Raw genomic sequence first — 21015 nt, 5'->3', positions numbered from 1 at the left:
TTGGGATCCCTGAATCACCATCAACAGCGGTGACTTGAATTACACCAGTTCCCTTAAATATTAAAACTTTCCTTTAATATTGTCAAATATTTACAGTACTTAATATTAGGATATTTTATCACATTATCGCCTAAGTTTTGTTTTTATTTCACTCGCTTATTCTTTAATTTGATATTATTTTCAACAAACACACTTATGAATACTGATCATTGTTCTTGTACCTTGCCATGAAAGTACAGTGGAAGGATTACACATTATATCCTGAACGGTGAAATAACAGTTTTCAATGCCATTTCTTATTAGTAGGGCTGTTATTATGAACTCAGTTTTAAACATGCTGCAATATTAATAATACTAAGAAATTAATAATAGATTTGAAAACTATATCAACTAGAGCCGTCATACAAATTTCAACGTAAATACATATTGTATGTCATTATACGAATAGAACTGAATGGGCTTTCTTGATATATAAAAAATGTATTTGCATGTATGATTTCTTTACACTATTTATGTCAGCTTAACTATTTAGAACAGCAAGACATAGTCTTAAATTAAAATCGTTATAAATTAGACATTGTTAAAGAATTTACATCATTTTGCAATTTTTCCTTTGATGGGTTTTTTCAAATATTTTACCAGTAAAAAAAAAGGGTTTGGGTTTTTTCCCTCCCCACGTCTTTAACGTGTATAATCAAATGGGTTTTTGCTTTTTTACCCGCCGTTTGTCCACCACCCAAAATTAAATAAAAAAATTTGAAAAAAGAAAAAACCTTAAAAAATTTAAATGCTTGGCTGGGTACTTTTAAAAAAATTTCTTAAAATTTCAAAAAAATGTTTCTAAAAACTGGGATATATTTTTTTACAAATTTCTTAAAACTTGGATTTTACAAAATTTTTTAAAAAAACCCATTTTTAAAACTCCAGTGCTAAAAATATTTCAATCAAGGGGCCCTTGTAAGATTTTAAAAATTTTTTTGAATAAAACCCACGGGGGCGAAACCAAAATTTATTTAATTCAGGGGGTTTTTAGCAAAATTTCGAATTTTTCGAAAAAAAAAGGATGATCTTTAAAAATTTAAGTGAGAATCCCAAAAGGAAAAGGGCCTCTTCCCGCCCATTTGGGGTGCCCCCTTTCCGGAAACGAATTTTTTTCCCGACCCAAAACCCTTGCAGTTTAGGGCCCGGGAACTAAATTTTTTTCGAACCAAACAAAAATTTACCTCAGAATCTGTTTTAAAGATGTTAAAATTTTGGGTCTAAAATGAGAGGTTTCTAACTAAACGGGGCCCCGAAGTTTTTTGTTTTTAACCAAATTCATGTTTTAGGTTTGCTTTTTATCCCCAATTTTAAAAAAAATTTTAAATAAAATTTAAAACAATCCCCAAGTTTCACCCCATTTTTTTCTGCAGGGGCATTTCTTATCAATAAAATCTATCTTTTCTTTTTTTAATTTTCAAGTCAAAAAGCTTTTTTTAATTTTTTTGAAAAAGGGGCCCTGGACAAAAAAAAAAGAATTGAAAATTTCCCAAAGGGGGCAATAATTTTCAAAAAAAAAGGGAAATGCAGTTTCGCATTTTTCTGGGGAAACCCCATTTTTAATAAATTTAAAAATTTTTTCATCCAAATTAAAGTTTCAAGTTTTAAAGGGCTGTTTTTAATTTATGAGAAATGGCCTGGACAAAAATAGAGTATGAAAATTAACAATGGGCAATAACTCGAAAAGTAAGAAATGCAGAGTACCAGTTCTTGAGCACTGCACTTCTTCTTAATGAGATCTATCATCCTATAAAGTCTCAAGTCCATAGCTTTTATACTTTAGGAGAAATGGCCTGGATAAAAATAAAGTATGAAAATTAACAAAGGGCAATAACTAAAAAAATGAGAAATGCAGAGTACCAGTTCTTGTGCACTGCACTTCTTCTTAATGAGATCTATCATCCTATGAAGTTTCAAGTCCATAGATTTTATAGTTAAGGAGAAATGGCCCGGACAAAAAAAGTATGAAAATAAACAAAGGGCAATAACTCAAAAAATAAGAAGCACAGAGTACCGGTTCTTGTGCACTGCACTTCAGGTCATTATGAGAAGCATGCATACCAAGTTTGAAGTCAATTAGACTTATAATGACTGACTTATGCTCCGGACAAGCTTTAGGGGACGCCGACACCGACAACGACGCCGACGACGAAACCGACAACGACGCCGACAACGACGCCGACAACGACGCCGACAACGACAACGACGCCGCCGACAAAAGTAACCCCTATATGTCGCCTTTTTCAAGGCGACACAAAAAGTGTATAACTATGGATTTGCAAGAAATCATAACGTACATGCATTGATCTTAGGCATGTATCTCATTTCGACCAAATCTAAACGAATGTAAGTAAAATAGTCTTGGAAATTTTATCATAAATTACAATGCCTAATGTTTTACAATGACTTGTATGCATACAAGGTATATATTTTAGAATGCTTTTCAAGTAGAATTGAAATCTGACACCACTACAAAATAGTCCTCGTGTTTCGTGGCGGTGATTTGACTTACTACACAAATAAAATTGTAAATAAATCAATCCTGTTTCGAAATGTTCTATTTTAATACAGCATTTTCCGAATGAGATAAAATTCTGATTACCTTCTGTGAACAAAAGCCTATCAGAAAACATTAATAAGAAAATATTTAAACGTCGTCAAAGCATTTTGAAGCATTCCAATTATACCTGTATCTTTTTAAAAGATAATATAACACAATTTTAAAAAGATTTTAAAAAATCTTTATCATTTGTTTTCCATTTCATAGCATGTGTTGTTAGCGACGTGAAGTTAACAGCTTTACGGTCTAGGAAATTTTAAACCTTGCCGGAGTTACGAACTAGCGCCATAAAGCTAGCGATATGACGGCCTGGCCGCCTATCGGTGCGAACTTCACCTCAAATTTATGTTCACTTATTATATTTCAAATTTGAAAAAAAGCAAAGTCCTATTCAACCGTTTTAGACATTTTAATGATACATAAGCAGACAAAAAATCACTTTGAAACTATTTGATTCTATGCTTTGGTGAAGACGGCGGCCTGGTGGCCAAAACTTCTAAAGCAGTTTCATGAAAATGAAGACAAAACGGCTCTTAATGCAGTTATAAATACTTTTCTTGCCATTTAAATGAAACGTTAGCAAAAAAAGTTTACTTTGAAAGAAGTTTTATAGTTTTATGCCACCATGCCGCCAACTTTACGGCGCTATGCTGCAAATTCGCAATGTCACGAAGTTCGCGCCAACTTCAAGCCGCCAGACAGCCAATTTTTAAGAACTTGTGTTATAATTATTATAATCTATCATAATATACCTTTGCAGTTATCACAAAATGATAGTAAGTGTTCCGTTCATACGATAAACATTTCACTAATGAAATAGCCGCAGTTGTAGAGTCCATCGAAAATGTATTATTGAACTCCGCTGTCTGAAAGATAAATGCGTCTGAATTTTCATCATTCTGTCTGTCAGCTTTTAAGAAGAATGTTTTCCCAAAAATAATTTCATTAATTTTTTAAGTAAAAAAACTATCTATCGCACATACATCAATAAAGTTATTTGTGTGATCAAAACAGCTCTTTATTGACACTTAGCTAAACAAAGGCTATAGAACGATAGAACGACTTTGTAAATATTATTTTTCATTTCATTTATTTCTATACAAGCAAATTCTTACCTGTGTTTTTGGCTGAAATGGAATGAAAAATAAAAACACAAATTAAACAATTTGATTATTTTGCTTTTTACATGTGAGTTGATTGTAAATAGATGTACATAAAAAAAGATAAACAGCAACATGCAGTCCTTAAAATAATACGTTTAGAATTTCAATTATTTCTTAATATATATATATATTTTTTTGTTTTTGAATTATATTATTTTATTTCTATTGATATAATGGTTTGATAAAACTCGATAAAACATTTCATTTAATGTTCAATATAATTGTTATCACCTTTTAAAAATGGTTTATTCCGAAACTGGAAAAAGGAAGTGACGACATTCGCCACTGTTTAATATTTTGTTACTTATAAAAGCTAACTGATTTAACCATTGACCTACTATTCGTAAACTACATAAATGCATAAAAATGATTTAAAAAGCGTTATTGACGAAAGTATATGGCAAATCGTCAAAAAATTCTTAACTTAGGTATTTCACTGAGCTTAACAGTAGGGCAAATATAAAAAATAACATTTATATATTCAACTTTCTAACTACAATGATGTATTATATTATGTATAAAATATATCCAAATAGTATGAGAAACAATTTGCAATGAATTCATATTCAAAACGATGCAAGGTCTGTGGAAGCACATTCGGCACGTTTCACATTTTTTATCATACTGGTGTGATACTGTTTTGTTTACACGGTCATTTACATTAAAAAAAGATAGAGACTTGTACAATAAACTGAGGAAAAAGTTGAATCAAATTTCTCAGAAGAAATGACAGATAAATATTTATTCTACAATTCGTATCATTGGTCAAACACAATAAAGTTCATTACTCATATACAGCTACATTTCAAGTTTTATTTTTTACACATGTAGTGATAATGAACGTTTTCTATAATAATGATACCTTTGTTTGGGTTTACTATACCAGAACCACTACTACAATATCAAAACCGTTACAATTATCATTTCTAACACAACTGTCACTGTTACCGTATAAATAGCTAACGACGACCACTACTTACCACTGTTACATTATCATAACACTTACACTACCACTATTATAACTATCGTTGTAACAATATCAATAACTGGGCTAACATTGCAACTTCCAATACAACTGACACAATCATAACCTTCACCAATAACGTAACTCACACTGCTTCAGAATTTAACCCACTACAATTACCATCACTAACTCTTTCCCCCAAAACTCTACTTTCACTTTAAACTGTTACAGTAACAGTATTTATAGCCATCACCAACTCTACTTACAGAACCACTACTTTCATAATCACTTTATCATAATCAACAGCTACAACAAACACATCGGCACGAAGATTAACGGTCACACCAAATGTGAAATATATGCGTGTGTCACACGTATTACATTTGATCCGTTAATATATCTGTTCTTACAAAGGTCGTCTTAATATTTTACGATACTAACATACGAAATTGAACTTAATCGACTATTTACCTTCATAAAAAAAGGTCACTGTTCCATTCTGACCATTGTTCTCTGTCCGTTGCCCTGATGTTTGAGTAAACAATCGTTTTGTTGCAAGGAAGCTATTGATATAATTAAATGAAATCGAATTTCGATATCAAAAAGCGAAAGTAAAACAGTTATAAAGATCAGTCCCGTTAGCGCAATAGGTAAAGCGTAAGATTGTGAATCGGGGCAACCAGGGTTCGATTCCCACTGGTGCAGTTCACTTTTGTTGTGATTGATCATGAAGCTCTTTCAACGGTCATTCGCCACCTGTACCTCTGCTCTGGCATGTACAGAAGTTATTCATTTCCATACAAATGTGAAGGCAACTATTACTGTTACACTGCTTGACAGCATGCCAATGAACGATGCGATTCTGGTACATAAAATGTGTCTTTTTGCCGTGAGGCGGATGTTTAAAAATACCACCACCATTACAAATATGACGGCGAAAAACCTAATGTTCTATAAATTTGTCTTATACATTCTTTACGCTATTGAAATTAATTACTAATAATTGTTAAATATGTTCTTTATTACAAAATATATTTAAAACAACATAACCTGTAAATATATAAAATACTCCGGTAAACATTGGACAATTTTGTTTAATACTATACCTCATCTATGTCAAAAGTGTAGGGCAAGTTTTGAAACACTGGTGAATTGTCGTTAACATCAAGTATATAAACTAAATGTTCATATTTAATCTGAAAGTATACCAATAAATTTTGAAGCGGCTGACATTTGTAAATGATAAAGTTATCAATCTAACAAATTTAACAAAAGTCAAAAGTAGCAGAATATACTGCTTGTTTCAATGTTCGTTCCCGTTTTCAATGTATTTTCCACTTTGACATAATTTCAGATGAATTCATGTCTGGTCATGTTTGGATTTGTTTTAAATTTAAAAAAAATGATTCAAATTTTATATAAGTGTAAATAAATAGAGAGAGAGAGAGAGAGAGAGAGAGAGAGAGAGAGAGAGAGAGAGAGAGAGAGAGAGAGGGAGAGAGAGAGGAGAGAAGAGAGAGAGAGAGAGAGAGAGAGAGAGAGAGAGAGGGAGAGGGGGGACCTAAAAACTCTTACATCGTTGTGTTGATCATCAGTAATTATAAGTTGTATCTTTATCGTACTTCCCTAAAAAGAGAAAGAAGAAAGTGTCTTAGTAAAAACATGATGCATTAAGATTTAATTATTCTGTATCTTCATTTGTTCTTATATTTGTATTTCCTTTAAGCTTTAAAATCCCGGTAAGCAAAACTCTTTTAATTGCATGATCACCAGTCATCCTTTGAAATGGTCTATGTAAAGTTAATAATTTGTTCTGCCTATTTCTACTAGTGTATTACCATACTCCTTTGAAATTTCAAAACCGAGTATTTAAAGTTGCTTTCAAAAATGCTGTCACATCTATTAAAATACTTTAATAAAACAATTAATTATTAGTAGTTTTAATCTACCAAAATGCCTTCAAAGACAACAATAAAACTATAGATATAGATACATTCTACTTTGAAAATTCGATATTTTTGTCAGAATTTTTCTTTGCGAGATTATAACATAGCATATAGTATTTAGTTTTTTAAGCAAATGGAATTATCTGACCTAAGCATTTCGGCAATACTTAGCTTGTGTTTTTGTTGGAATAGTTGACCGAATAATGCTGTATGTTTATGAAGATGCTCTATGAAATGCTTTTAACAATAAACACCGTGTTAAACTTTTAATACATTTTTGAATCACATTTCAAAGTAACACCCTTACTGCCTTTTCAGTAATCAGGAGGAATACGTCTCAGACTTTTCCAAGAAAACAAATAACCACATTATTTTGGTTCGGCGCTAGAACTAAGTTTGTAATGAATATCATTATTGAAAACTAAACAAACGGTTTGCTTACTAAAGTTTCCCTGTCTAACTCTTTTTTTGTTGTTATATTGACCCAGACATCATTTGAAACTTTATCTGGTTCAAAACTGAAATAAATGCGTGTATTGTCACTGTCCGGTTTAACTTTGATGTGGTCATTTCCATCAGAATCCATTATGTGAAGTCTACAAACAGTTCCATCTGTGAGACATTAGAACTAATCCGATCAACCAAATATTTAACATAATAAAAATGAAATACAATGAAAATCGTTTATTTGTTTGTAGCTTATCATTTTTAATCGACATCGTATATATCAATTCTAAGCATATGAACATGGACAGGAAGACCATGAAAAGTTAAGTCGGTACTGTTTAATCATACAACTCATTATATCTCACGCATCTTTATTATTACTGAAATTAATAGGATAGATAGAGGAAAAGGAACCCAAATCCGAGGGTGTGAATTTTCCCATCCATCTAATGTAACATCTAATGCCTGGATACATTCAGTTCAACTCATTTTAATGCGCATTACAACATTGTTTCTACGCATATCTTATTAATGTCTCAGCTACTTATACTGAAAAATTAATTACTCTCGGTTCAACATATCATGTTGTATGATAAGAAATTACTATTTTTATATGTCCATTAATAAATGTCGGTATGCAGATGAAATATTAAAGGGACTCCACTGAAGTTTTTGGATATGATGGGACTGATTTTTTTCCCTTATAAATGTACCATAGACCTCTAATCTTTGTACAAAATTTCAGATCATTCCAGAATAGATATTCACATTGTAAATAAATGACCAACAATGAAAAGCGTTTAAACGCTTTTCACTTAAATCGGACTAAGAAAATCATAATAAATACGATTTTCAATTATTTCAAAGCATATTTCTTAACTATCTTTGCATATATTTCTGCCTAAAAGTGCCCCGGGGCCCTCATTTTTTGAAAGGGGAATTTTCAAATTTGGCCTATGTTTTTTGGGGGGTTTTTTAAACCCCCAGGGGGAGCCCTTTTAAAAATTTCCAAGGTTATTTACAGGGAAAAAAAACCTACACAATTAAATTGAAACAAAATTACGGGGAATTACTAAAATTTTCTCATTTTGTTTTTGGGAATTGAGCTGTTTGGGATAGATTCAGCTATTTTTAAGGGCGTTTCCAGCTTTTTGCAAAACCCAAAAAGCTAAAAAAATTCGCAACATAAAATCTAAAAATTTTTTCCAAATTTTTTAGTAAGTATTTTTTTATGCATTATGTTTAATAAAACTTGTATTTTGCCATATGCCCTTCAACCAAACCCAAACCCAAAAAACAACCCAACAACCAACAAAACACTTTTCAAGCATTATCAAGTACTATGGGAATCTATTTAAATCAATTATTTTGTACATTCCTTATGACTTTTTAACGTAACTGGAAAGTTTTGTGACAAGCCGTACAATGAATGGAAATTCAAACGGATTATATTATTTTAAATCACAAAAAAGAACAAAACGGTTTCATTTAAAAAATGAATCTGTATTTCAATTTGAATTATATGTTATTGATAAAAAATGAATTTTAAAAAAGGCCTACCTATCCCAATAACATAAGGCACAGCCCGAATGTATGTGCTGCTTTTTCAAAATCATTGACGTGTATTCCCATTTTCCGGTTTACTTCTAAGTAAATATACCTGCCCAAAACTGATTCTTAACTCTATATCATTTAAGTTTTATTGTGAAAACGATTGCAGCATGATAAACAATGAATAAAACATAGACAACACGAAAGGGTGAAGTAAAGTTATGGAATAAATCTTATCCAATGTAGGTCCGGTTAGCCCCTCTATCCTTATTTTCCTTCTTCCCCTCTCTCACCCCTACATTTTTTAAGTTATGGTTGGACTTGAACTCCCATTTGTTTGATAATTGGCACTACCTCGGCCCCACGGATGTTCTCTTACCCGTATGGTTACCCTCCCGTGCTGACCTTTTTGCTCACTATTTATCCAAGACAATATTCTCCTTTGTCTTCAGTAAGCCTGCTTCAGTGAGATACAGGCCGCAATTCAATAACTTTATAGCTTAGAGTTGAATTATTGAAAGACAATGCCAGACCACCCTTAACCGATAAACATCATTTTTACATACCCGACAATCATAAAATGAATAAATACACTTCATTGTCTTCCAAACTGGTTGGATCAAGATCTGCCAGTTGGAGAAGAAGTTTGAGCTGAAACTGAAAAGGTTGGCAGACATGGAAAATTCAAGTGTTGAAGATCGTTCAGCACGACATTATTGTTGTGCTTGTGGTATTTTTAGTTTCAACTTTTCGGCATTTTCTAGTTGGGTGGTTCCACTATTCCTACTTGAATGATGTTGAATCACCCTTAGGATATGTTGCCTGCTTTTTAAATTTGTCTTTTGACGTCTTATCTGTGATACGCAGGCTTCATAACCTCTGATCCCCTTTCAAAATTCCATTTTATTTAGTTCCGCCCATTGTTTTCTTCGTTTAGGGCACACGCTTTTTATTTACTTGGGGACCATACGCCGCTTTTCATGGGGAAATGGCACGGAAGTGTCACATTTGAAGGTTCCATGATAACCGCCGTATGAACACATCTGCGGATGTATCTAAATTCAAAATTTTTACTAATTCATGTTTAAATGTTGAATTCTGCTTAAGCGGTGGCTAGGGGGCGTGGGCGGTAACTTGCACTTTCCAGTACCGTCCATGAACAGGCTCAATCAAACCGAGCCTGCAACATTTTCAATTTTGCCGTGTTGGGCTTTCTTTAGGGATTTTGTATTTTATCTATTTGGAGATTTGATTTTATCAAATAACTAAGTGGACTGCAGAAGTAAATGTAAATTTCAGTACACGCATATTAAGAACCCCAATGCGCATTATGCAGTTTTGCTCTATTAAATTACAACCACCGATGTGTTACTGTGGCAATGATTTTTGAATCTTCAGTTTTAGACTGTCGTGCATTTTATAAAAAAAGAATAGCAGTGTATGGACAATGCGTAACAAAGGGTGTGTACCCTAAAATAATTTGTGGAACAAAAATATTTTAAGGGGGATAAGACGTTATTAAGCACACCTGTTGTAATTAACTTAATTATAACTAGTTCCAAATAATCAGTGCCATATTCAATGCATAATTACAGAGAAAATGATGATGAATGCGTATGCATGGATTGCAGGAGTTGCCAATTTTCTAAAGTATTAGTATAAATTGATATTTGTTATGAAATTTACTTGAATAATAATAATTCATTTCATTTAAAATGATAAAACTTATCATGAACTTAACTTTACTTTTTTGTAAACATCGTTAGAATATCAAAAAATAATGTAGAGCACCAAAAAATTGGCCTTAGTACTTGATATAAATTTTAAAAAATGATTAAAGTTTTACTGCCTAGTTTAGTCCTGATAAAGGCTTTAACAAACGGTAAGATTGGATGTACAACACTAATTAGAGATAAGATGCACAATTTTCAAAGCAATACAACACTTGCATTAGACGATAATTCTTTATTTTTTGTAGGAATCATCTCAAGTTTCCCTCAAAAAAAGTTCCCTCCCAATTGATCCTTACATACTTTACTCACTACATATTTTTTTCTCCATGAGTAATGATTGAAACACCTTCATTTTTTTTAAATAAAAAATATTAATTTTATTTTAATGTACAGCCTGACCGAGACTCAAACCTGGGAATCTCGGAATACAGTACTGCGGTTCTACTGACTGAGCTATCCGGCCGCCGACAAACTACCTCCCCTGATTAGAGAACAGTTCAATACCATGACATAATCATTTTCGGAAAAATTTGGGATTCGAACATACCCACAAATTTGGGTCTCCTGAAGAGTTTTTCAACATCATTTTACCCAATCTTACTACTATGTTTACTTTTTAGCCCTAATTGTTCTGGAATTTCATTCATTACACCCATTATCTGGAGATAATTTGGCAACATGTTACTTGTCATTGTGGGAGGTCTGCAGAAATCTGTACGACAAGATTTTCAAAATAGAACATGTCCTATCCCTTACATCTTACGAAATCAAGAAATAGTAGCCTTCACACATTAAGGTGAAAACAGACACTTTCCGTGGTACTCACAAATATGTCATTTAAACAAGTTATTTTAGTAATAATTGTTATTTATTTAATCTTTGTGGCATTAAATGTCGTTGATCATCATAAAAAAATAACATATTTAAAAAAAAATGCCTTTGTAAATGATTGATTTTGAATAAAATCCTAAAATTTAAAACGTCATATTTAATCCATTTTAATTTTTTTTGTCATCAAAACTTTTGAAAATAATCCATACTTATATTATCTGGGGTAAACCGTGTCATAAATTTTTTCTATCTTTTCTCAAAAAAATATTACGTAACGTCAAACCATTTTATGCGGCTTTTTTCACCATACATATTACGTAATTAAAGATAATTAAGTCTCCCTGATTAAGCAAACAAAAATCCCGTGACACTGTTCCCTCCGTAAAATGAATTTCCTTTCATGTGCTTTTAAAACCGCATGTTAATTGCTTGATTATAAAAAGTTATGCCGATTCAAAGTTAGTCCGACCCGCATCAACAAGTGTCATAAATCGGCTGTTCTCTCTCGGACCCCTACGTTTCACGCTAAATAATTGCATTTAATACACAAATATCGCACCAGAGAGGCGTCACAAGTTGTGGTAACATACTCTAACAACATTTTATGACCCAGTGACATCTGACCATTAAAAGCTGCTGATTAATATCAGTTTATAGCCGAAATTTCTTCAAATTCTTAACGCTGATTACGATCCGTCTGGTATTGTCGCACATGTCACGTGACTATCGTGTAAAATTTGAGGCACTAGTGGGGGGAATGGAACGCATTTGCGCACCGCTAGCTGGGTATTAATTAAATTGTTTCCTTTTTGAAGTTTATTATTATTATCATCAGCATTTTATTGTTTTACAAGTGTCACTCTGCCTGTTGTATCGTGTATGAAAATTCTGTTAAAATATAAATAAAAAAACAAAAAAATGAGCTTTTTGACAGTCTATTAAAGTCATGGTAAATGTACAAATAAGAACGGATATTATATATTTTTGCAAACCCAAAATTTTATGATGCTTCAAATTTTTTATAAAAAAAAAGGTATTACCGATCATTATTTTGGGCCTTTCTTGACTTCTTTTTTTAAATATCATTAACGCATAAATCATTCCCCGGGAAGCAAAAATTTATACTTTTTCCCAGTTTTTAGTAGTGCGTTTTATTGGGCGAAAAATTTTTTTTCACTGGAAATTTTTTAACACTTTTTTTATAAAATAATCATCCTTAGACAACTAAATGGTTTAAAATTTGCAGGGACCCTTACCAAGCATTAATAGGCTTTTACAAAAAAAATGTTGTCTTTTTTTTTTTTTACTTCACATTGTTAGAAAACGAGGTTAATGAAATAACCCTTTGAATTGTAAAAAGTTAACCCTAAATTTATATAATCAGTTAGGGCAGAAAAAAATTTTTTCACACTTTATGGAAATTTTAGCAACTCTTTTTTAAATCGCCCCCGTGTCGTGCATTTCCGCTACTTTTTTATTTATTTTTCAATTTTTTATGTTACGTACATTGGGACATTTTTTTTATAAAAAGGCCAAATTTTTAGATATCAAAAAGATGTAGGGTATTGTCATTGTTTCGAAAGTAGGGCCAGTATGACCTGTAATTCACGATATATGGAATCGATTTTCCCTCATAGCCAAAGGGGCGGGGGGGTTTTATCAAAAGACATTAGGCGAATAGCAAAAAAAAAAGTATAGGAAACTTTTTAAAACTTTTTAAAAAACAATTTTTTGGACTAATGTTTCCCAAAATTAAAATCACGAAGTGTTAAAAAAGGTTAAATTTTTAGAAAAATTCTTTTTGGTTTTTTCATTGAAATTTGACTCCTTTACTTAAGTTTTTGTTGGCATCTTATTTAATTTGGGTTTGTATTCAAAATTACGTCTGTGGGGGCCTTAACGGGTTTAATTTTCCTAATGCCCCCCCTCTAAACTCAATCAAATTTTCCTTCCCGACAGTAAAACATTAAACGATTTTAAAATTAATAATACAAACCCTCTTTTGGGGCGGCACTTTTTTTTTTTTTATATTTTTTTCTTTTGTTTTTTATTTTCCATTCTTTAGAATATAAAATCTTATCTTCAGCCGGATAACATTCCCATTGGGGGCATTTTTTCAGGGGGCCAAAAAGTAGACTTTTCTACCAGTAGAAGCAAATCAATTGTGCAACGAGGCCTTTTCGATTTTTGATTTTTTAGAGTTTTTCCTTTTCGATAAAGTTTTGTTTTTTTTAATTAAATCAGACTTCCCCTCAAATTTCTTGATTTAAACCCGTGAATTATGTGATATTTAAAAAAATTAAAAAAAATTTTTACAAAATAAAATTTATTTTATGTTTGATTAATGAGACTTAAGAGTCCAAAAAATGATTTTAAAAACGATGATTTTTCCCCTTGCTTTGTTTGAGTGACAAATTTTATTCAGAAAAGCCCTAAATTTTACTTTTGCTTCCCCTTAATCTTTCATTGTTATGAGCTCTTTTCATATTTATAGAAAATTTTTATTCATTTTAAAATCTTTTATCACGAATCCGGTTCCTTTTAATTTTGAAAAGCAAATTTTCTTTTAAGTGTATTGAAGATATTTAAAAATTTAAACAAATATATTCAAATCAAAAATCTAGAACTATACATTTTCTCATTTTAAAAATAAAGGGAACCTTTTTATGACAAAAAAAAGTCAGTTCAATAGGGAAACAAAAAAAAATATGGATAAACAAACAAACCCCTTTTCTAAAGCCCAATGTTGCGAACGCTCCACATTTTCAATCAAATAAAACAGAAATATTAAAAAAAAATTTGTATAAAAAGATATTGAATAAATTAAGAAGAGAGATTGATTTAAAAAATTGAACCCCTTTAGTTTTTTAAACTTTCTTATTTTGATGCCTTTTGGGTATTTAATCAAAAATAAAAACGCATAAAATCTTAAAACAAAGACAGCAAAAATTTAAATTTTTATTTCAGTACTTTTTATATTGAATTTTGTTTAAAGAGCAATTTTTATAGTTAAATTTAAAAACCCCTTTCAAAAAAAAAAAATGATCAAACCTTTTTTCTATTTTAATTTTTTTATTTTTTTATTTATTGAAAATTTATTTAATTTTTTTTGGCATCCAAATTTAGAAATTTAAAATGTTAATTAGTTAAAAAAAAGATTTGATGATTTTTTGAAAAATTTTTTCAGTCAGAAAAATCATTATAAAAAGATAATTTTGGATTTCAAATTTCAAATATCAATTTTCAATCGATTTTTTGGAAAATCTAAATTATTTAAAAACCCCCAATATATTCCCAACTAAAATATATCAATGAGTAAAAAATTTCTGTTTTTGGAAACAAGGGGCCCTTTTACGGTTTTTTACCCGCCCGCCAAAAATTTTATATTTCAAAATCGGGGGCAAACCCCTCGGGGAAAACGCCCTTGTATTTTTTGTAAAACGTTTAGGGGCCTCAGTGTCTATTTTTTTCACCAATTTTCTTTTAAGAATTAAATTTTTTTATTTTTAAATTGCAAAAAAAAATTTTTTTTAAATTTTAAAAGAAATAAAATTAAATTTTATTATTTTCAATCTTTTTTTTTTAAATGTTCAACGATTATCAATAGCCTTATTTAAAAAAAATGTGCCTTTTGGGCAAATTATTACATATATGGTTGTTTTACATGTTGACTTTTAAGAGAGCATTTTTACGAACTCATGTCCACATAGAACACAAAAAGTTTATATTCTAATATCAAGAAACATTGGATATTTTTAATCAACTTTTTATGTATGTTTTACTTAACAAAGAAAACAAATTTTGTATACTGCGTTTTACTTGTTTGAATTTATTTATTTGAGACAGTTAAAAATGTACTAACAAAAGCATTTGTGACTAAATGTTGAAAAAATGAATAGAGAACATATAACGTGAAAGTACTCACCAAACACAGCTTTTTAGATCTGTTCGAACAATTAAAATATTATGATCCTAAGTTTTTTAACAAGTTATATTTAGAAGCCCGTTTGTACTTGTATTGGCTTGTCATTAAATTAGTGATAGCCAAATCTAAAATTTGGTCGTCAAAAACACTTGTTTGATTGATAATTTTGCACTACGAGTGTCTCATTGCTCATTTTTCGTACGTTATCTTGCCCACCTTATAGTTATCAGTCAAACACCTTGTAGATTTAAAAAGAAAAAAACAAACTTTTATAATTTAGAAACTCCTTTTTCATGATATTGTAAAGACCTAAGTTAGTATAATTATGTTGGACGCAAAGCCACGTTGGAATACAGGAAAGGAAAACGTGCATGTTTGTCATTTAGTGTAATCATTTAAGTTTTATTATGAAAACGATTGCGACAGTGAGAAAACGATTGCAACAGCATGATTACATGAATAAAACTTTGACAACACGAAAGTGTGAAGTAAAGTCATTGAATTAACATTATTCGATGTATGTCCGGTTAGCCCCATTACCCCTTCTCCTTCCTTATTTTCCTTCAACACATCTCCCATCCCTACAATTTTTTAACTTATGGTTGGAATTTAACTCCCATTTATTTGATAATTACCACTACCTCAGTCCCATGGGTGTGTCCCTACCCGTTTGGTTACCCTTCCATCCTGACCTTTTGCTCACTCTTTAGTCAAGACAATTTTCTCCTTTGTCTGCAGTAAGCCTGCTTCAGTGAGATACAGGCCTCAATTCGATGACTATGTAGCTTAAAGTTAAATTATCGAAAAGACAATGCGATACCTCCTGTAACCGATGAACATCATTTTAACATTCCCGACAAGACAATTATAACCTGTATAAACACTTAATTTTGTTCCAGACTGGTCGGATCCAGATCTGACAGTTGGAGAAGAAGCTTAGTAAAGAAGAATGTTAACTGACACTGAATAGGTCGGCAGATTTGGAAAATTCAAGTTTTGGAGACTTAGTTTTATTTACCAAGTAAGTGGACGACAGGAGTAAATGCAAGTTTAACTGCCCGCATATTCAGAACAACGGTGCCACAAAGGTGACATGTGTGTGTTTTTGATTATCTCTAAGTCGTGACCACGAGTTACTAAGTCGTGGCCACGAGATACTATGTCGTGGCCACGAGATACTATGTCGTGGCCACGAGTTACTAAGTCGTGGCCACGAGATAGCTAAGTCGTGGCCACGAGATACTATGTCGTGGCCACGAGATACTATGTCGTGGCCACGAGTTACTAAGTCGTGGCCACGAGATAGCTATGCCATGGCCACGAGATACTATGTCGTGGCCACGAGATAGCTAAGTCGTGGCCATGAAATAATTAACCAATCAGAATACACTAAATTTATATTATGAATTTTTTTTAACTTTATAACTTACTTTTACATTCAACATTTATCTTAGAAAATACTGAAGATATTCTCTTTGAACGTGTCTTTAGGATCATATTAGAAAGTCACCTTCCAAGGCCCATCAGACATTAATTTTGGCTATAGCTCTTTGTTGGGACAATTTTGTGATCGAATTGGTCAGTTTGTACGTACTACTGCCTGTTAACCTTGTTTATACGATAACATGAGAAGGAATAAGTCCTGGTTTATTTTTTTGGAAGGGACATTGCCCATGGACAGTACATAGCCTATAAGGTAAATTCTTGTCTGATGAATAATTTAGAAGGGATAAGCCATGGCTTATATAACCCAGGAAGATTATTGCACCTGATCAGTAGATGACATATAATAATTTCGAGGTCATTGGGTCAAAAATCTGGGTCATAGTGACGCTAAATGTAAAATTATTGACCAGTCAATAAGTTGTATAAAAGGAACTTTTAGAGGCTCTTGAAGTAGGGACATCCTTCTACAAAAACACATGTCTAGTTAATTAGGCAAATTCATATAAATGATGTAATTTGATTGGTTATTTATCTCGTGGCCACGACATAGCTATCTCGTGGCCACGACTTAGCTATCTCGTGGCTACGACTTAGTAACTCGTGGCCAAGACATAGTATCTCGTGGCCACGACTTAGCTAACTCATGGCCACGATTAGTAACTCGTGGCCACGACATAGTATCTCGTGACCACGACTTAGTAACGCGTGGCCACGACATAGTATCTCGTGGCCACGAGTTTAATATAAACACACACATGTCACCTTTGTGTCACCGTACAGAACCCCCAGTGTGTCACCGTACAGAACCCCCAACGAGCATTATGAAGTTATGCTGTATTTTGTAACGACCACAAATGTGTTACTGTGGCAATGGTTTTGTAATCTTCAATTCTAAGCTGTCATGCAAAAAAGAATAGCATTGTATGGACACTGAGTAACAAAGTGTGTGTACCATACAATAATATGTGGAACTAAAACCATTTTAAGGATAAGACGTTATTAAGCACACGTGTTGCAATTAACTAAATTATAACTGATTCCAAATAATCAGTGCCATATTCAATGCATAATAATAGTGAAAATGGTGATGAATTCGTACGCATGGATTGCAAGAGTTGCCTATTCTCTTAATCATAAGTATAAATTGATACTTGTAATGCGGGAAGGTAAAGTCACCAAAATTAGTTACCAATATATAAATACTAGTAGCCCGTATTAGAGTGATACAATCGGTCACTTAATTATATCCATGTGATATACTTTCGTTGAAGCGCTGGAAAAGCCGCACTTTCAGAAGATGGCGTCAGATGTTCAACAGCTACTTGAAACCTACTCGAACAAAAGGAATTAGAGTATTACAGTCCTCATTGCGGTGTATTTTTTAACTGTTAAAGTGAATTTATTATTTATAACGAGAAATGTGCCATAAAGTAAAAAACGCAACGTTATTTTATATAAATGCGCATGCCAAATTAACAGTATATGATGCATAAAACAGTGTTGTTCATGCATGTTTCCATACAAAGCACGTACTTGCTTAAGCCCATCGAAATTTATCTGTATTATAAAAATTCATTTCATTTAAAATGATAAAACTTATCATTAACTTAACTTTTCTTTTTTTGTAAACATCGTTAGAATATCAAACAATAATGAACCAAATATTTGTCTTAGTACTTGATGTAATTTTTGATAAACTTATAAAGTTTTACTGCCCAGTTTAGTCCTGAACACGGGATAAAGTTTATTTCCATTTTGATTTCCTAAATGCTCCCACTTGGACTCCCAAACAAATCTTATCCCGTTTTCATTATTAAACCAGACAGTAAAACTTTAAAAGTTTTAGTTAAAATTTCACCAAGTACTAAATCCAATCTTTGGTGCGCTACATTATTTGTTTTGATAATCGTTCATTATTTTTTTTATATTCTTACGATTTTTTTTAGAATAGAAACATATTTTATCTTCGAGTCGACGGGATAAGAGTCCGATGGGAGCATTTTGCAGGTGTGCGATGACGTGATATCCTATCATGTTATAGCAGGTTCAGTTGTGCATATCGCAGGCCTTTTCGAGTTTTGTGAATTTTGTCAAAGTTTTGCCCTTATTAATATTTTTTTTTTAAAGTTTAGTCCGGACTTTCTCTCATATACCATGATTGAAACCAGTGAATATATGTCTTTCGATTTAAAATATTGCGCAAATATTTATTCAAAGATCAAAATCTTACTTCATATTGAATTAATAAGCTTTTAAGGGCCCATACATGATGTTATATAACGATGATTTTCTCCCTGTGTTTTGATTTGAGTGACAAAAATTGATAAGACAAAAGCCACAAGTTGACTTTTCTATTCAACTTCCGTCTATAAGCTTGCATTGTCAGTGAGCTCTTGACATAGTCATCGAGATAATTTCTATTTATTTTAAAGTCTTTTTATCACAAATCTTTGGTATATATTTGATACTTTTAAGTGTACTTGATAAAATATTCCTAATCTAATCGAAATACATACAAATCACGAATACCCACGTATACATTTCCTTAACTAAATGATAATGTGAACCTTTCTGATGACAAAATAAATGTCGAGTTCAATCAGGAAATTAACAAAAATGATAGAGATAAACAAACAAACCTCTTTATCATAGAATGACAATGTTGCGACAGGCTCTCGCATTGTTAAACTCGAAATAAAGCAGAGACATCATAAAAAATAAATTTAGTATGAAAAAAGATATATTATTTAAAATTGAAATAAGAGATGCCTTGATTGATTAACAAAATATGACCACTTCGGTCTATCCCTTTCTTATTTTTGATGCATCATGGAGTCATGTTAAATCAATTGATAAAGTTCTGCATAAACTCTTAAAGCAATTGATAGCATAAGATTTAATTTTCGACGTCTATACATTGCCAGTACTTTTTTGTATCGATTTTTGTTATAGAGCAAGTTCGTATAATTATGTTTAATCTTAAAAACATCGAATGATACAGACCTGTCTTGCTGTTTTATATTTTATTCTTGACTTTTGTTATTGAAATATCATCTGAATCATTTTGGCCATCCAAATATAGAATGATTTAACTGTTAAGTTATTTAAAACAAGATTTATAAAATGATTTGTTGAAGTAATTTCTTTACAGTCACTAGACTATGATAACTTGTGGATTTCAAATTTCTATTTTAATAAGTTCGTGTATTTTATTATATATTGTAAATTTTGCATATTTTTGGTGTGTACCGTAATCATGGATAATAGGAACTTTAAACAAAAACACACACAAATCTTGCCAAAATTCTTACATAGTTTATACTTATTTCATTTCAAGTTCGATTGTGTTGGAAACGCTTAACTTATTAGAACACTCTCGAATATATTCCTGGAACGAACTAACAGTACTAAACAATAAGTGAAAATTTTCTTTGCTTACGGAATCAACGGCTGGCCCGACCCGCGCCGCCAGCAATCTTAAATTACAAGTCGGACGCATTTACCACTCGGCCAAGCAGTCACTGTAATTATTATGTAAAACTATTCAGGGTCATCATAGTCCTATTGTTTTGCACAATTATCTTGTTAAGATTCTTAAATTTTATTCATTTTATAACTTGGAGAGAATATATTTTTCTAAGTGATAAAAGAAATAAATATTGCACCTCTGTTATCTTTTTTCAATATTTTTTAATAATGTACGGCAACCGATAATCAATAAATTGTATTTAAAAAAAATTTAGCCTTTGAGCCAAATTATTACATAAAAGGTTTGTTTCACCTGGTTTGACTTTTAGGGATGAAGCATTTTTTCGAACTCATGTCGCACAATAGAACACACATAGAACACAAAAAAAGTCTTATAATTCTAATATCAGAAACCATTGGATATTTTTTAAATCAACTTTTTATGTTACTAATTTTCACTTTAAAAAAGAAAACAAATTTTGTATAACTGTATTTTACTTCTTTTCGAATTTTGTTTATTTGAGATAGTTAAAAAATGTTACTAATAAAGCATGTGTGATTTAATAAATTGAAAAAAAAATGGAATACAGACACATAACGTCAATGTACTCAACCAAACACAGGGCTTTTTGATTCTGTTCATAACCTCAAAATTTATGATCCTAAAATATTTTATAAATTTATATTTTAACTCTAACAAATCTTGACAAGCCTATTTGAACTTGTATTGTCTTGTCATTAGATAAGTGAGGGCCAAATCTGAAAATTGGTCGTCAAAAACACTTGTTTGGTTGATAATTTAGTACTTCGAGTGTCTCATTGTTCAGTTTTCGTACGTGATTTGAAAAGGGTATCTAGGCCACCTTTATAGTTATCAGTCGAGATCTTTGTAGAGTTTTGAAAAGAAAAACTCCTAGTCTACGAACTGGTTCTAAAATAGTT

The 21015-nt window shown here is 31.6% G+C and overlaps 1 protein-coding gene across 2 annotated transcripts in view; it reads right to left on the bottom strand.

Moving 5' to 3' along the window:
• LOC132752379 (cadherin-24-like) overlaps positions 1 to 21015 on the bottom strand; it is a gene marked incomplete at its 5' end in the record, with an annotated part of 59657 nt that overhangs the window by 2391 nt on the left and 36251 nt on the right.

The sequence above is a fragment of the Ruditapes philippinarum genome, unplaced genomic scaffold, assembly GCF_026571515.1.
Source record: "Ruditapes philippinarum isolate M1 unplaced genomic scaffold, ASM2657151v2 ctg649_1_1_1_1, whole genome shotgun sequence".
In the NCBI taxonomy this organism is placed as follows: domain Eukaryota; kingdom Metazoa; phylum Mollusca; class Bivalvia; order Venerida; family Veneridae; genus Ruditapes; species Ruditapes philippinarum.
The sequence above is the reverse complement of the archived record's forward strand: the minus strand, read 5'-3'. Positions and strand labels throughout refer to the sequence as shown.